Source organism: Astyanax mexicanus, chromosome 22, assembly GCF_023375975.1.
Source record: "Astyanax mexicanus isolate ESR-SI-001 chromosome 22, AstMex3_surface, whole genome shotgun sequence".
Taxonomy (NCBI): Eukaryota; Metazoa; Chordata; class Actinopteri; order Characiformes; family Acestrorhamphidae; genus Astyanax; species Astyanax mexicanus.
The window spans coordinates 25,549,661-25,567,947 of record NC_064429.1 but is presented as its reverse complement, the minus strand read 5'-3'; the positions used below and the strand labels follow the sequence as shown (position 1 = coordinate 25,567,947).

At 37.9% G+C, this 18,287-nt stretch overlaps 1 protein-coding gene across 5 annotated transcripts in view; it reads right to left on the bottom strand.

Annotated features, from left to right (window-relative positions):
- mctp1a (multiple C2 domains, transmembrane 1a) overlaps positions 1 to 18,287 on the bottom strand; it is a 254,147-nt gene that overhangs the window by 210,967 nt on the left and 24,893 nt on the right. The gene's annotated exons all lie outside the window — the stretch shown is intronic.

Sequence of the window (18,287 nt, the reverse complement as noted above, 5' to 3'; positions counted from 1 at the left end):
TGGACCAATACAATTTTTCCAAAATTACCTGAAATAATCTGTTTAAAATTGACTTCTACTGGAAGATAAAGTTTTATCTCTCTCTCCTGTACAGCTGCTGTTTAGGAGATACTTGGATGATATTTAGATTGAGCAGGAATCAGCTGCATTCAGCCCAATGAGATCATACTGGCCATCCCTACAAATTCTCCTACTCCATTCCACTAGCGCAGCCGTATAAAATGCACTTATGTAGGCTGGTCCATCATTATGGCATTTACATTAAATACTCTGGAGGGCTAATCCTATGCTCTGTCAGTTTCCCCTCACTTCAGCATCAGCACATGACTCTCAGTGGTCAGCAGTGCAGTCAGCTTAGTGATGAGTGTCAACACTTCAGATGAAAGACTGGAAAAGAAGGGAGGAGGAGGAGGAGGAGAGGAGACTGGAGGAACAGATGGAGGACACACGCTGATTCAGCAACTGTGACCAGACACAAGTTCACAAATCATTTGTTGTGTGTTTGTATGGAGCGGGTACACACTACACACACACACACACACACACACACAGTATTTTATTTAACCCTTGAAAGTTTGTAAAGTTGACAAAATCACTGACCAATCGGCACTGAGGAAATAACTATGGGGTTCCATAAGTGCAGTGATGTCATCCCAGCTATTTTGGAGGGAAACCAGTCAATAAAACAAACACAGTCCCCCCAAACAAACACAAAGGTTTTCTCACTGAAAAAAAAAGGCATGGATGGGATCTACCACAGCAAACAACTACAGATAAGGTTGTTTTCATTAATTAATTTAGGCATTATTAGAGGCCAGTTAGTTAAAATCATTTGTTAAACCCTTAAAATGCCTTGCCCTGTATATGGGCTACAGGTGTAGGTGATGCAAAACCCTTTTTCTCTGCAGTAAAATAACCTATTTACATTAAAAAAATTTAAGGGCTTTAAAATCTCCTACAGGACACTTTGAGAAGCTGCATGTTTTCTTTCTCCTCCACTTAATAATTCCAGATCAGTAACAGGAATCAACTCAAATTCTGCATGTTTAAAAATAGACGTAAAAACTAGACAAAATAACAAAACTAAAGGTTTGCAGGACATGAACTGTTTGATTTATTTTTTTAGGGAAACATTGATTTTAAAATGAAGTTTGTCTCCGTCCCCTTTTTCTCTTTTAAATGCCAATGTCCATATATAGGTAGTGGCGGTGTATAGCTTTCACTGAGATCAGATATCTTCCAGTACCAATGCTGAAATGCACAGGTGTGTGAATTCTGATGTGTTTCATTTATAAGTTGTAGGACTATAAATGGTGTGTTCCACTGATGTCAAACCAGAGTTGACTGTGTTCCAGTTAATCATTTCAGTCATTTTACACTAAATGGTTTATCAAAAGTTACAGTGCACAAACTTCAGAAAATAAAGGTCAAATACTAATAATAATCTTAATACACCAGCACGTAATGGTAAATGGCGCCTTTAGGCTACATTTCTGGAACATAGCCACCATCTTGACAGCCATCATATTTAAAACTGCATCCAGAAACGTATGCTACCTTTCCTCTCCTCCTCCTTTTACTACTACTCCTTCTCTACCCCAGAAGATGGTGGAGGAATGGAGAGAAGGAGCGAAATTGGTGAAATGGGACACATGATCACTTTTAATAGGATGTTAACTACTAATAAACTGAGCCAATCACAACACTTGTTTTCAGCTCCCCTAATACTGCTCAGCCAATTAGAACTGCTGCAAACAGTCAGCAAATGTATGGTCATCCTGTTAAATTAATACATTTTTTTTTAAATGAAGTGAAATATTTGCAAATAAAAGTGGAAGCCTTGTTTCATTTTAGTTCTTTTTTTTAAGTGGTGATCTATATTCTACAGTCACGTAATCATTTTTTATAAAGTTGTATTATTTCTACACATACACAAATAAACTAAATAAATTCAGTAATTTGATCAAATGTGTGCTCTTGTGCTTTGTGGGTGTGTCCGCAGTGATGTCACTCAAATCTTTAAAACATTTCCTGGGTAGGATACTGTGATGTGTCCTCTGTTGGAAGCCTCTTCAAGCAGCTTCTTTTGTCTCCTCCGGTATTCAGACAGGAGGCAAGATGGTGTAAGAAACCTGTAGAAATCAGGTAATGAAGGAGAGGAGGAGGTTCAGTAGGAAAAGGGAGGTACTTTTGGGGTTTTGGGATGCAGCCTAGGTTTTTGACTGAGCTGTAGCTTTTTACTTGCCTTATATTCAAGTTTTATGGCAAATACATTCAAAATATGTCTCAATTTTGGGTCGTCATTGTTAGAATTCTCACAGATTAGCACTGTTAGTAGTTTCTGTTGATGACGAAGCTATCTGTGTCTGATTTTATTACCCACACATGGATAGAGATTCTAATAAACTGTATAATACTACAGCATTTACTACTGCTAATATGTACTGGAGCCATCTTGGGGTATGAACTTTGGGTTGATGAGGCCCTTCCTACATTTTTCTGAGTTTAAAATCTGATTTGTGAGTATAAGTAAGTTCAAGACCACACATACCTTTAGCATTATAGAGAATTGCTGCATTGCCATATTTTTTATTATATTTATTATATTTTTATTGGCAATGCCAAACAATGGGGGGGGGAAGCTGAAATCTGGATTTAAGACTTAATCTCCAGGCAAAAAATTGAAACCTTAAATGTGCGGTTTATACAGCCTTTTTACCCATATAAAAAGCAGCAGGCCAGCTTTTACAGCCAGTATAACACAAAACACTTCTCCACCCGCAGACAGCTTAAATCTGCTGAGATTTAAACTCACTCGAGCATGATGTGATTTCAAGTGGAATCAAGCTTGTAGTGAGACACTCTGGAGTGTTGTATGCTCTCCTGATACTCAGCATCATATCAGTGTCTAATGTGCCTTATAAAAACAGTGAAAATAATCTGAAATATCTGCACTCTGACGACTTCTTTGACCTGACGCTGAATAAAAAAACATTTTTCACTGGTTCTGTTCATTCATACACACTCGCATAGTAAAAAACAGTTCTTTACAATAAAGATACATTTTGTTACAGGAAAAATGGGAAAGTGGTTGTTGCACAACTTAATACTATGCTAATAAACTACTGCGCAATGGGAAAATGGGAAAGACCATCTATGTAGGACAGAAATGGTTTCCATTGAGAATAGAACTGATTATTTCATTCTCTCACTGCATAATTGACTGCATTTCTCCAGGATGAGAAAATGCATTATATCGCTTCTCCAGTGGCTGGAAAGATTCCAATTAAATATATTTTGTCCAACTCAACAAAATTACACACCTTGCTATGAGACCTTGGACTGTGTGTCTCTCCACTCTTCCTCCAGATTCTGATCCCTTTGATTTACAAATGAAATGCAACATTTACTGATGATCAGTGATGGTTTGGAGAGACATGTCATCTGCTGGTGTTGGTCCACTGTGTTTTATCAAGTATAAAGTCAGTGCAGTTTTTCCCCGAAAATCTAACAGCAATTCATGCTGTTAATTCATCCCTCTGCTGACAACTTTTATAAGGATGCAGATTTCATTTTCCAGCAGGACTTTACACACTGCCCACTCCAAAAGTACCAATTGGTCTTATATAATATTCAAATTTTCTGAGACACTGATTTTTGGGTTTTTGTTTACTTTAAACCATAATCATTAACGATAAAATAAACACTTAAAATAGATCACTGTGTTTAATACATCTATACATTGAGTTTCACATTTTGCACTGAATTACTGAAATAAAATAACTTATTACTTTTTTTTTTGAGATGCACTAGTATATAAAACTTGTTTCATCTTTTTTATAAAAAGTGAGACTATACAGTATATCTGCTGTGTTTATATATAAAGTTACATAATTGTAACAACCAAAATCTAAATCAATGTAGCTACTTTTACTTTTTGACAGCCACACTGCTGCTGGAAGCCCATCATATTCGTGACTTGGAGAAATGTCAACAAGTTTCTCAGAACTCCGCCAAGCATCTAAAAACACCTCAGCCTTCATTATTCTGACAACCTCTAACACTTCCCCCTTCACTAATGACTCACAGAAAAGTGATGAGGTAATACAACATCTAACTGCTGTCTGATTCGCCTGAATGGAAAACTATATCAGTACACTGTAAATTCATCTACTCAATCACCTACCCCAGTGAAAATGAGAACATAGTGGAGAATGCATCAAAGTTGATAAAGTACAGAGTCAGCAGCACCCTGTTACATAAAACTGAGCAAATATTGTATACATCTCTCTCTCCCTGACTCTCTCAATCTCTCTCCCTCTCTCAAAAGTTGCACAGAAAGTTGCACTGCAAAATTGTCCTCTGCACTTATATACAACCTCAAATCAGCAATTGGTATAACAATATATAATTTTTGTTTATGTTGTGTGAAAAATCAATATACCATATTTTTCGAACCAAAAGGCACACCAGATTATAATGCGCAATATCAATTACCGTCTATTTTCTGATATATTTTCATGCACAAGGTGCACTGGATAATAAGGCGCATCATGCAACACTAGTAAGGAACAGAGGTGTTGCCAGGGGTGTTTTCCTTCTAATTCAGCATGTCTCCCCGTAGAGTAAGTAAACAAAGTTAGGTAAACAAAACTGTAATTTTCTTTTAAAATCAAACAAGCACTACATGTTAATCTACAAAGATTTCTCGCCTGAAAACTTAGCAGGTTATGCTAATGCTGCTCTAGCAGTGCTAACTGGGGTTAGCAAGAAGCTACAGGCCAATAATACCTCTGAATGGCAAAAGAATTAGCGCTTACCACGGTTAGCGGCTAATGTGAGTCTCGTGTTGGAGAACTAAATTGAAACTCCTGTATAACGCTGTACTTCAGCAGAGTGGCTTTACTACTCCTTACAACCTGACTGGTAAAATTCATACATAAGACACAATGATGAATTTTGGAAAAAATGTATGGGATTTTTAGTGTGATTTTAAGGAAATGCTAAACTATATGCTGCACACATTACAAAGGCATGGCTGCTGAAGAAAAGGGGACTGGACTGGCCTGTGTGCAGTCCTAACCTCTCCCTAATCAGGTCAAGTCAAGTCTAGGGACTTTCATTGCCATGTACTGTTAAATATATAAAAAAATATTTAAATATTCTTTAACCCCAAAAAAGAACCAATTTTGGCATCATAAAGACCCATGTGTGTTAAAGAGAGTGTGAGGGTGAAGACTACCTGCTCATAGCTGGCAGTAGAAGTATCATTCTACTCACACTGTACTTAATGCACTAATTAGAAAGCTAATTAAAACACTAATATGACAGTATTTAATTATTCAGACTGAAGTTACACAATGTACCCAATTTATATTCTGGTGATTAGCACTTAGCAAATTTATAATGTGTATAAATATTCATAGAGCATTAATAATCTGCTTAATGTTTATGATATGTGTTAATCATGTAGAATTCTATCAGCCAAACATGCTAGCAAACATGGCTATTAATTAACATAAAACTAATTACATAATGCTAACAGGTGGCTATTCACATCCATTAATTGTTAGCAACAAATTCATCATGCATGTAGTTAGTTGGCATCACTAGCTTGTGGTCCTACTGGAGGTAAGTGACATAAAAGACTACATTCACTCCAATGAAGGCCAATGAATGTTTAGCCAAAAATGAGGATGTGACTGCAGTTATGAAGAAAAATAAAATGCTTAAAAACAACATATAAAGAAACCAAGGATGCACATTAGCAATAGTAATAATTTGGTAAACTGTTAAGAAAAAATGTTTAGCCAGAGAATGTAGGTGAAGCCATGCACATAATGTGAAGAGCAATGCTTCACGTTAAGTTTCACTTTAACTTTCGGCAGAATCTCAAGAGTTATAAATGAGTTCAGGCTGCAGCAGAACTAATCACTTAGAATTCATCTTTTGATGCGACCAAAACATTATTTAAAAGACAGTTTCAATGTGCAGTTCACACTGCCACACAAACAACACAACAAGACCAATTTAGAGTATAGCAGTATAAACCAGCATTAAATGATAAAACTGAAAACTGGAACTGAAACAAAAAACTCTATTATAATAATAATAAATGAAGTCATGTTCTAAAGACCTTTTTTATGCAGATTAGAATGAGAGTTATTAGAATTTTGATGACTCTTGGGTTTGACTCGTGAAGAGTTCAGCTACAGTTGTGAGAGCATTGTGGGAGCGAGAGATAAGAGCTGTTAGTTAAGTAGGTCACTGTGACACACTGTCCTATCATACAGTCTTACACAAATAGCCCACACCTGTCGAGGGGCATTTTTCACCAGCCTTTTGTCTGTTCATAGGCAAAATGGTGATTTGAATACTGTTAACCATTTGTCATTTTTTCTCTCACTCTCTCTATCTCTCTCTATCTCTTTTAGACGCGCAGCCTGTTGACACTTTTATTTGAGACACGGATGCCATGTGTTTTGGACCAAATCTTAAAAAAAAAATTGTATCTACCTGAATAAGTTTTGGATAAGTTTTATTTACACTATTTACAAATATACACTCAGTAAACAGGTACCAGAGGCTCAAAACAAACATATTAGCAATCCAGGGTCTAACAACAGGCAAACAACACTATCAGAGGTGATCCAGAGACGTAAACGGAATCCAAGCAAGGTTTAAACCAGAAAACAACACAGTCCAAAGGGTAATTCAAAAATTGAGGTCAAAAACCACAAACGGGGTCAAAAACAAAACAGAAATGCTTTGTATGCATGGGAGGCAATATGCAGCAAGAAACAAAGGATAATCCAGTCCTTATATAGGCAGAAGCCCAGGTGAATCAAATCACCATTCAGGTGATGTATTACGGCACTGCAGCATGTGATCTGTGATGTCACTGTGTTTGTAGTCCATAGAGTTCTCAGGGTTGTAGTCTTTTAGTCCCAAATCACCCCCACGCTCACTAGGAGTGACAGGAGCGACAGAATGAGCCAAGGCTTCCGTGACAATGATGGCCCATACGCTGCCTTCAACATAACATCTTTTACAAAGACATCAATGCTGTTTTCAACAAAACAATGCAAAACCACATGATGCACACATTTCAAAGGCATGTCTGCTGCTCAGGGGTAAGGCTGGGTATTGAAATCCTATAGGTCTGTAGTCTGCCAGACCTAAACCACACTACACTTTAATTACTGTCCCTGTTTAACTATCGCTTTTTGAATTTTTTGTTGCAATCTAGAAAAAGGTATCAAAAAAGATTTAAGTTTTTTTTTTTTTTTTTTTACCAAAAACCGAAATTTTTAAACTACACCCAGCCCTACTTACGGGTACTGGACTAGCCGGCCTGCAGTCCTGACCTGACCCCAATTTTGAATATTGAACATATTTGTTTAAACATGTGAAAATGTTTAGCCTCCCACACCTTAAGAAGAAGTGTAGAAGAGATAAAAATAAAGATAAAAAAGGCTGGAGGTGAGAGAAACAAGACAACAAGGCCACACAGTGAGATGTATAGTAGCTCCTGAATCATTTGTAAGTGTGTGTGTGTGTGTGTGTATGAGACATTCATTGTTAGTGCCTTGATAATGGCAGTTAAAACAACCTTCACGCATCACCTGTACACTCACACTCACCCACACCACGGCTCAGCCCAGAACAGAGTGAGCGAGAAAGTGATATATTACACTCCAGTAGAAGCAATAAAGCTTACAGAAGAATGCTGACCTTCTGGCCGCCAGGACTCTGCTGACTCACTGAGCACAGCTAAGCGTTCAAATCGTACAATTGTGCACAAAGGTACACTATAATTTACTTCAAATTGAATTTCAGCTAATTAGGAAAAAAACACTTTCTAAAAAAGTTTAAATTATAAAACTGCCTCATATGCTTTCTGGTAGGAAATGGACACTAATTGCACAACCCTCTCGAGAGTACATTCCTCAGCCAAGACCAGTGGGTCTCCTAACACTAACCAGATACCCTGCTTGACAGTCTGTCACTCAGCCAAGACCAGTGAGTATCAGAAAACTAACCGGATTTCCTTCTTGAGAGTACATCACTAGGACCAGTACAGTGAGTATCAAAACACTAACCAGATACCCCTCCCAAGAGTCCATCACACAGCCCTGTACAGTTAGTGTCAGAACAGGGTGGAGCTAAGAAACGCCATAAAATTTTACCGTGACCAAAAGTAAAGCAGCAAAAGATGGCTAAAGTTAAAGGAATCACATCCAAAGTAATGGAGTTGTTAGTGCTATTAAATGAGCTCAGAAAAGGTTGAAACAAAAGAAAAATTTCTATTATATTTAACTGGTCTACTACCAGAACTGTACTCTCCAGTCCGTATAAAGCCATGTACAAGTAATAATCTTATAGGCACAGTAATCACAACATTTAGATTCATTTTAAAAGAAAAAACAGAAGTATGAAATAACACTACATACTAACATAACATATTATATGAAAAAGTATTTTTCTCTAATCAAGTACTATGTCTAAATAAAAAAACACAAATAATGAATTTTTAATAATATTAATAACACTACCATAAGGCTAGAACACCATGCTTTACTTTTTTCTATTAAACAGTAATAGAATCTATTTGACTCTACAAAGTCAAACTCAGCTGTGTCCTATATGAGACATAAGGCAGATGTTCCCTTGTATCCTCTTTTAAAGGGTATTTTGCTGTAGTCATCAGTGCCATAATCAATACATAACAAACACTAATGCAGAATATTACAGCTATCATTTACAGCCAAATAAAAAAAACTATAAAGAATTTATTATGGGATTATGAGTGACGATCATATTTATCACTGATCCATTCTGGCTTTCCTGTGCACTCTGATCCAATCTCTGAGGGAACACTGCAGATCAAAAATGTATGTGGTGACTCACGACAAGATCAACAATATCAGAGGTGACCTGGGGACACAAGGGTGGAGCTTTTCCAGGTCATCTAGGGCTCTGAACACAAACAGATTCATTTTATTACACTTTAGATTTACATCAATGGATTGGTCCAACAATTATGGTCCAAACTGTTTAGTAATACAATCTGTAGTTTACTTTAATCAATCAATGTGATTGCTGGGAAGCTCAACCTGAGGGTAAAACAGAGTTTAAAATTCCAGAACCAGGTTAAGAAAACATGCAGAAACTGTTCCCCATGAAGCTAATTACTCATCATGACAGAAGTTGGATATAGCTCTAATGATGAACTACTCATTAACATCTCTGTAACATCCTGAGATCCCTCCAGATCAGCATCTATATTTATCCTTTTTTATCTACTTCTCCATTTGCCAGTCATTACTGTACGTTAAACCATACATACATTCAAGTTCATCTCCTTCTTCTTCCCTCACTTTTCACATCTTTTTATTTCTCCTCCCTCATCTTTTTATTTCTGTTAGCTCTTCTTATTTCTTATTTCGTATCTTTTTATCTTATCTCTTCTCCCTTATCTAGTCCTCTACTGTCCTTGCTGTTTCTCCCCTTTCCTTTCCTTTATCTTGTTCTTCTCTGACATCTCATTTCCTCTTATGTATTTTCTTCTCCTCTTTTATCTTTTCTCCTTTTTTTTACTTTGCCTCTTCTCTTTCATCTTCTCTTCTGTCCTCTGCTCTTCTCCCCTATTTCTCTCTCCTTCATTGTCTTTCTTCTTTGTCTTCTCCTCCCTTATCTTCCCCTCTGTCCTCTCCCTCCTTCTCTATTCCACATCTGTCCTCTGTCTCTCTCCTCTTTTCTCATTTCATCCCCTGTCCTTTTCCTTTTCGTGCATCTATGTCCCTCTCATTTCTTTTTATTCCATTTCTCCATTATCTTCTCTTGCTTTCTCTTCTATCTTCTTTTGTTGTCTCTCCTCAATTGTCCTTTTCATCTTCGGCCCCTCTCTGTTTCTCTCCTTTCTCTTTTATTCCCCTTCACCTCACATTTTTTCTTTTCTGTACTCTCCTTTCCTTTCCCTTCTTCCCTTCTCTTTTCCTTTTCTATTGTTTTTAATCCCTGTTTCTCTCCTCCCTTACCTTCTCTTTTTCTCTTCTGCCCTATTATTCCTCTTCTTTCCTTTCTTTTTTCATTTCTGTCCTCTCCTCACCCTTTTCCCTTTCTTTTGCCTTCTGTTATTCTTCATCCTGTTCCTCCCCTTCCTCCTCTTTTCCTATTCTGTGTACTCCTTCTATCTTGATTCTTTATTATTATCTGTTCCTCTCCTCTACTCCCTTACCTTTTCTTTTTCTCTTCTGCCCTCTCTGTTCTCCTCTATTCTCTTTTCTTCCTCTTCTTTCCTCTCCTCTCTATTCTTCCCTTTCCTGTTCTATCTTCTGCTGTTTTTCTCCCTGTTCCTCTCCTTCTTTCTTTCTTCTCATCTGTGTTCTCTTTCTATCTCATCTCTTCATTCATATCTGTTCCTGTCCTCCCCTATCTTCTGGTTGTCTCTCTTCAGTCCTCTTTTCTCTTATCTTGTCCTCTCAGCTTCTAGCTTCCTTCTTCACTCATCTCATCTCTTCTCGGTCCTGTCCCTCTGCTTTCTTCTCTCCTCACCTTTCTTTTGTTTTCTCCTCATTTTCTCCCTCTCCTAACTCCACGCCCCCTCTGCATGAATGCGTGCCGCACACTCAAAGCTTTACTCCCACCGTTAGCAGTGAGACAGCCTTCATTTGCCGTTTTAATGAGGGGGCCGTAAGCTCTGCCTAAGCGGACCCTCTGTGTGCTGAGTCAGTCAGCTGCACATCCACCATAATCCAAATTAGCACCCGATGCCTGGCTTCCGCCGTGTGATTCGACTTTAAATTGTGGTGCAGAGACACAAGAGAGTCACATGAGGACTGTGGATGTGTTTCTATTAGCAGATCATTACATTAACATTACCATTACCATTAGCCTTACAGGCAATTTACTATTTAACATCAGTCAGAATGATACAGCCTCCAAAGTATACGCAATTATCTACACTGAGAGACTGATAGGCAATTAAACTGGAGTGATTTAGAGTATTTAGCATAATAACACACACACCCTCAATACAGAGTTCATATTGGAAATCACTGAAACCAATGGGTATATACATATCGACATATATACATATGTCACATCCCATAAAAAGCTACAAAATCGTGCAATAGATTTCTACCAGAAAGTTGATAGCATGTTTGTATGGACAATTCCAGCCAGACGCCTCCAGTCACGATCAATACTACTCCTTCTGTCATGTATTCCTGGTTCACACGTGACACTATGGATCAAGGAATGTCAAATACCCGCAAAACAGAAAGCAGTCCAGTGTTCAGCCTCACTCACAAGATATATCCTCACAACCTATACAGCCCTATGTTCACCCAAGCCTTCCCATGAAGTAAATATATGAATAAGACTTAATTTATGATTTACAGCTCAGAACAAAATGAGGAGACCACTTCAGTTTCTGAATCAGTTTCTCTGAATTAGCTATTTATAGGTATATGTTTGAGTAAAATTAACATTGTTGTTTTTTTTTCAATAAACTACGAACAACATTTCTCCCAAATTCCAAATAAAAATATTGTCATTTTGACCATTTATTTCCAGAAAATGAGAAATATTTGAAATAACCAAAAAGATGCAGAGCTTTCAGACCTTAAATAATGCAAAGAAAACAAGTTAAAATTCATAAAGAGTTCAGAAATCAACATTTGGTGGAATAACTCTGGTTTTTAATCACAGTTTTCATGCATTTTGGCATGTTCTTCTCCACCAGTCTTACACACTGCTTTTGGATAACTTTATTCCACTCCTGGTGCAAAGATTCAAGCAGTTCAGCTTGGTTTGATGGCTTGTGATCATCCATCTTCCTCTTGATTATATTCCAGAGGTTTTTGATTTAGTAACATCAAAGAAACGCAACTTTTTAAAGTGCTCTCTTGTTTCTTTCCAGAGCTGTATTTTGTTCTACAATTTTACACTTTGTTGTAGAAAATCCATGTAAATGTTATTATATTCCAGAGGTTTTCAAAAAAACTCTTGTTTTTAAGTGGTGTCTTATTTTTTTCCAGAGCTGAATATACATACTGCTATCCCATGACTTTTGATATATCCTGATCTATCATATAATTTACGTTTGTGATACATTATTATTAATACATAGCGTCAAACTATTTCTTTGTCTTGCAATATACACTAAGTATCGTTGCTGTACGCAACGTATCATGATAATGTTGTATCATGAGATGCATGACATATTTGCACTTGTTGATCAGCCAATCAGATTGCAGATTTTTGGTTTATTTGCCTGTGGGATTATTCAATTTAGTTTTTAATTCAGTTTAGTTTAGTTATTTCAAACAAATAATGTCTGATAAGAAGACTGCTCTAAATGTTTCTCTAAAAATCTGCCCAGCAGGAATTTGTGTGTGTGTGTGTGTGTGTGTGTGTGTGTGTGTGAGAGAGAGAAAAGAGAGAGAGAACAGGGAGAGAGAGAGAGTTTTCTCAGGTGTGTAAAAGTAATGGAAATGCCAGACACCAGTGAGCAGCCATGTGATTTATGGCCCTCTTTTCCTTTCACTCAGTTCTCGCATGCATAGAGCACACACACACACACACACACACACACACACACACACACACACACACACACACACACACACACACACACTCTTCACACACATACTCAAACAATAAAGACTAGGTAGGAACAGAAACATGGTGTTTATTGAGTTTGAAACATTACAATGAAGCAAAAGTGGTTTAAAGTAACTGTCAGACAAATGTATAAAGACTTAGTTTTAGTTTCAGATACAAATCTGAAGTAAAATACTCTCTCACACAGGCACCATTTTAAGAAAGCTTATGTAAAATGTTGGTAGATCACACCGGGTTGGATTTACATGGATTTTCTACAACAAAGTGTAAAATTGTAGAACAAAATACAGCTCTGGAAAGAAACAAGAGAGCACTTTAAAAAGTTGCGTTTCTTTGATGTTACTAAATCAAAAACCTCTGGAATATAATCAAGAGGTAGATGGATGATCAAAAGCCATCAAACCAAACTGAACTGCTTGAATTTTTTGCACCAGGAGTAAAGGCATAAAGTTATCCAAAAGCAGTGTGTAAGACTGGTGGAGGAGAACATGCCAAGATGCATGAAAACTGTGATGTAAAAACCAGGGTTATTCCACCAAATATTGATTTCTTAACTCTTAAAACTGTATAAACATGAACCTAAAACTCTGCACCTTTTTGTTATTTCAGCCATTTCTCATTTTCTGCAATTAAATGCTCTAAATTACAATATTTATATTAGGAATTTGGGAGAAATGTTGTCTGTAGTTTATAGAATAACAACAATGTTCATTTTACTCAAACATATACCTATAAATAGAAAAAATCAGAGTAACTGATTCAAAAAATGATTTTTTTTCCAGAGCTGTATTTGGATAATTTGGACATGCTCTTAATTTTACTGGTTTTATTAAAATGCCACATATTTATGTTGCATATTAACCTCCTAGACAAAAAATATATGATCATAGTCACAGTCCAACTCTAGCTGCTTTTCTCAGAGAACTGACAAAATGTATTAAAAAGTATGGCTGCTGCATTAAAAGGTTTCCCCGCTTTAGCTGATGAAAGATAAAAGCAGTTTTTATACTAGGGCACCTATAAGTGCAAAATCAGTGGGTGATCCTATGTGATTTGCATTTATAAATCAAACGCTCATTCCAGACACACTGTGAGGGCGTTCTGCAATCGGTTCAAAGCACTCTTTGCATGTGTGCATGTCTGTGCTCCTGCGTACATCTGAGGCCCTGGTCTATTCTTAGCTCTAATTAATTAAACACAACACAATAACAGTAACTCAACACAACCCAAACAGAGGTTGTGTATATAACTACTCCTGTGGCAAAGGAAACAAAATAATACATATGAAATAAGGGAGACAGTTTTACATTTACTAATTAGCAAAGGTTGTGAGGAAGTGGCAGTCCATATTATTTTGTTTCTAAACTGAATGCAGAAGCATTTCTGAGTGGAGAAGAGACAAAATATTGTGTTTATGGTACCAGTGTGTTGGAAAGACCATCCCTGCTAAGCCTAATATATTCATTCTAAAAACTGGGGTGTCGGGTCCTTGAATCGGATTTTTCCGCTCTGAAAGAAGACCGCATCACACCCGCCCAGTTTAAAATGATTCGTCCGCATGTTTGGTGCAGGTACCCATTCTCACCAGAGAGGGCCCTAAATCACCAAAAATGACGGACATCAACTTTAAAACGAACCTTAATATTTCCTAAAAACACCTTTATCGCCCACCTAAAAAGTCCACTTCATAACTAGTTTCTGCTGGTAGCTGAATTTTGGATGTTCTAAGCTGTTTTTTGCTATTTAAGGTGATTGAAAAGCTGCTCATCCAGACAATAACATGAAATATACTGGTAATCTAACCAATGAACAAGCTTTTGACTAGGATAGATATGGATATGGATATATTGGGTTTGATTTTGGTCAAGCAGCATGGTCAAGCTGGTTGAAACTAATAATGCTAGTCCACTAGCTAAACTTTCAAAATCACCAGGGGTCTGCAATAGGCGGCCTGCGGCCTGAGGTTGTTTGAACTATAATGAACAATAAAGAAAAAAAAAATAAATAAAATGCTTCTCTGGCAAGCTTTTGTTTACAATCTTCCCCTGTCCGTTTTCGTTTTTCCGCCCATTCTCTCCTTAAAAGACCATTTTTCCCGGCTGTGTCCCAACTCACTAGCCGGGGCAGCTTCTCGGGTTTACCTGCTTTGAATTCAACTGTTATGCAACTGGGTTCAACAACCCTCTGGGCTGGAGAGCTACTAGTCTGTAGCACTCCACACCATTAATCTTCCTTTCCCGAAACAGATTTTTTTTGTGGCCCGCCTTGTAATGGCTCGGAAAATATTTGACCTGCGGCCAAACTTATTTGCGGACCCCTGATCTATACTCAAGAGTGAAGCTGGTTAACCAGCTTAAATATCTGAAACAGACATGAGGTTTAAGATGGAAATGCAATAAATAAAACTACTAAAAATGTTCATACAACTCCAAGGTAAAGAAACTAAAGTTGACAAAAACTGAGGTGGCATATTTCCATAAGACAGCGACAATATGCCACCTCCATGGCAGATCATCTGTATCCTGGGCCCAAAGGATACTGCACAAAAGCCTTTGTAAAAGATCCAGACTAGGTCACGGAGACATTGACAAATGCTTCACCAACTCTGCTCTTTTAAAACACTTAAAGGCTGAACCTCAGTGTTCCCTCCAGACTGGCTATAAAATCAACAGTTCTGGGAAATAATGCCATGCACTGGAGTGACATGGGTCTAAACACCTGCTGCTGGTGTAAAAGAGAAATAACATGATCCTCTAATGTCCCTCTTTACTGGTAGAAGAGAAAAAAAATTAAATATTAAATATTAAGGTTTAACGACTTTTCATAGTCTGTATCCTTCAGTTCCCAAATTCTGTATTCAGAGCAAAATATTTAAGCTTGAGTAACTAACTTTGAGTAGGCCAACGGACTAAGGTGCTGCCACTGTGATTGTGAGATTGCTGGTTCGAATCCCTGTCATGCAGCTTGCCATCAGCTCCCAGAGCCCTGAGAAAGCACAATTGGTTTGGTTATCTCTGGGTGGGTAGATGGCACTCTCTTCCCTCATCACTCCAAAGATGATATCCATCAGCACGAGGCAACTATAAGCTGATGTATCAGAAACAAGTCGCTGCGCTTTCCTCCGAGCGCGCTGTGATGCTACTTGGCAATGCATCAACATACATCAGCAGCAGTTTGAAAAGAGGCAGTGGCTGACTTTATATGTATCGGAGGAGGCATGTGCTAGTCTTCACCCTGCTGGTGTTGGGGCATCACTAGTGATAGGGGGAGTTCTAATGAGTGGGTTGGGTACTTGGCCTTGTAAATTGGAGAGAAATTAGGATAAAAATTTTAAAAAATTAAATAATTAGGCATTGTACTGTTTTTGCACTGTGGATAATTGTTAATGGAAATAAAATAAAACGTTTTACCCATTCTCAGACAATTTGTGTTGATAGGTTAGGATAACTAAGATAAACCCCTTCAACACTACTTTTTTATCACACTACCAAATTTCAGAATTTTTCAAGTCACTATCCAGATAACTTCAAAAACAATCAATGGTGTCAAGATCTGTATTGGGATTGAGACATACCTAATCATTAGTAATACTGTTAGCAAACCATATAAAACTTCATACAATTTCATACAAAAACTGTGACCATTTGTGCTTGAGATTTTTTTCGTAATATCGGTTACTCATCACTAATTAAAATCTGCCTCAATAAGGACCTAAACCGGCTGTGATAAGCGGCTCGTGTGGTGATAATGAGTCGGCCGCTCTCCAGGCAGAACCTTTAGGAAGTGCAGTGTGAGAGGAAGCTCATCAAATGAGATCAGCTGCTCCAGAATACAGATAAACACACTGTTTGGAGACACACAGCTCTCTCTCTCTCTCTCTCTTCCTTTCTCTCTCTCACTCTCTATATCATCACTAATAAGCCACACTGCTCTTGCTTCACCATCTAATGCAAATATATCAGCTCAGCTGTTCACAGCTTCTTTAAGTCAGTGGTCTGGAGGTGCATATTATGTTTCTTAATTTAGAATAAATGGTTAAAGGGATACAGAACAGGAGGTTCCTACTTAAATTTGATGATAAAGGAAATCCAGATGTTTATTCGCCAATGGAGAGCAAGATTTTTTTTTTCCAAAAACAAAACAGCAAAAATATAGTGAAAAAGCAAGCCATGACCACTATAAGATTATAAATGCAGGTCTGATGCAATAAACATTTATACACTACATTAGGTCTCCAGCAGCCCCACAGCCTGTGGTCTCCAGTGCTCCACTGCCTGTACTGCCTCCTGCTGTTGCTGCTCTAATTCCAGCTGCAGTTCAGCACGAGCACCAGTAGGTGGCACCACATCCCCACCAAAAGCCCACCCTCAGAAATCAGGACAAAAATAGAAACTAGAACAGAAAGGCCAGGCTGAACAAAACCACGTGCTCATTAGAGATGCACACAGAACAATAATATGAGTAATATGAGAGCTGGTGTCTATTATACTTTAAACACACATTTATAGCTCAGATATGTAATCCTATTCAAAATAGCATTTCACTGCACCTTGAATAAATCAGGAAATATGAGCCAGGGTACCAAAAACAGTATGAAAATACAAGCAGGATTATATTCCATGAAATATAACAGAAGCACAGAGCACAGATGTGCTACAGCAAATGATAAATGATTAACGCAATATAAAGCAATGTAAGTACTTCATGCATCTTCTTAAAATGAGAAATCAAGAGAGAAATGGACTTAGGGTTTAGTGAAATAAGATAACGAGTACGACCTTTTTTTTAAATAGCCTAGCTCTGTTTATCCCCAGCATCCTGAAATACAGCTCTTTTAGGCTTTTTGGGGTTTTATGTTTACATTACCAGGCTAAAGTGACTCAAACCTGATTTTTTTTTTGCTCATTGTGGCTCAGATCTGATTTTTTAATGGCTGTGTGAACATGTCAAGTTAGATTTGTGCACTTTCATATGTGGTCCTAAATCAGATACATATCCAATCCATGGACATGCGACATGAATGTGAACGGTCAAATTGGAATTCATGCGTCTTTTTGCTTTTGCACATGCGCTTTGTGCTTCTCTCTCATACCCACACACCTCTTGGTGCAGCTTTGCAGCTGTAGCTGCAAAAACAGCAAAAGCAAACCCCCTGGCCTTTTCTCACCTCCTTTTTGCACCTGAGCGTGAACTTCAGACCAGCTGTTTACTCTCCACTTGAGCAAAAGATGCTCCACTAATGCATAATGCTAATGCATCCATTTTACCTCTTTAAAGCTATGAGTCGTCTCTCATATACAATGTTTTTTGTTGTTGGTGAAGAAGGCGACGTTTATACATGTATCAATGTGCGCTTGTGAGGCGTTTTAGAGACAGATTGGTTCACATTACACACAGATGCAGCTCACTTGCATTTGCGAATGTGAACCGTCAGGATAGCCAAATCTGATCTCAGCAAAAAATCAGATTTGAAAACGCTGCCACTATGAGTGGGAGGTCGCAGGTTCGAACCCCAGCTCATGCCATCGAGCTGTCGGCGTTTAGAGGGAGCAAAATTGGCCCTGCTCCCTCCGGGTGGTTAGATGGCGCTCTTCTCGGGTGATCAGCTCACAACACAGGGCGTCTGTGAGCTGATGTATCGGAACAGAGTTGCTGTG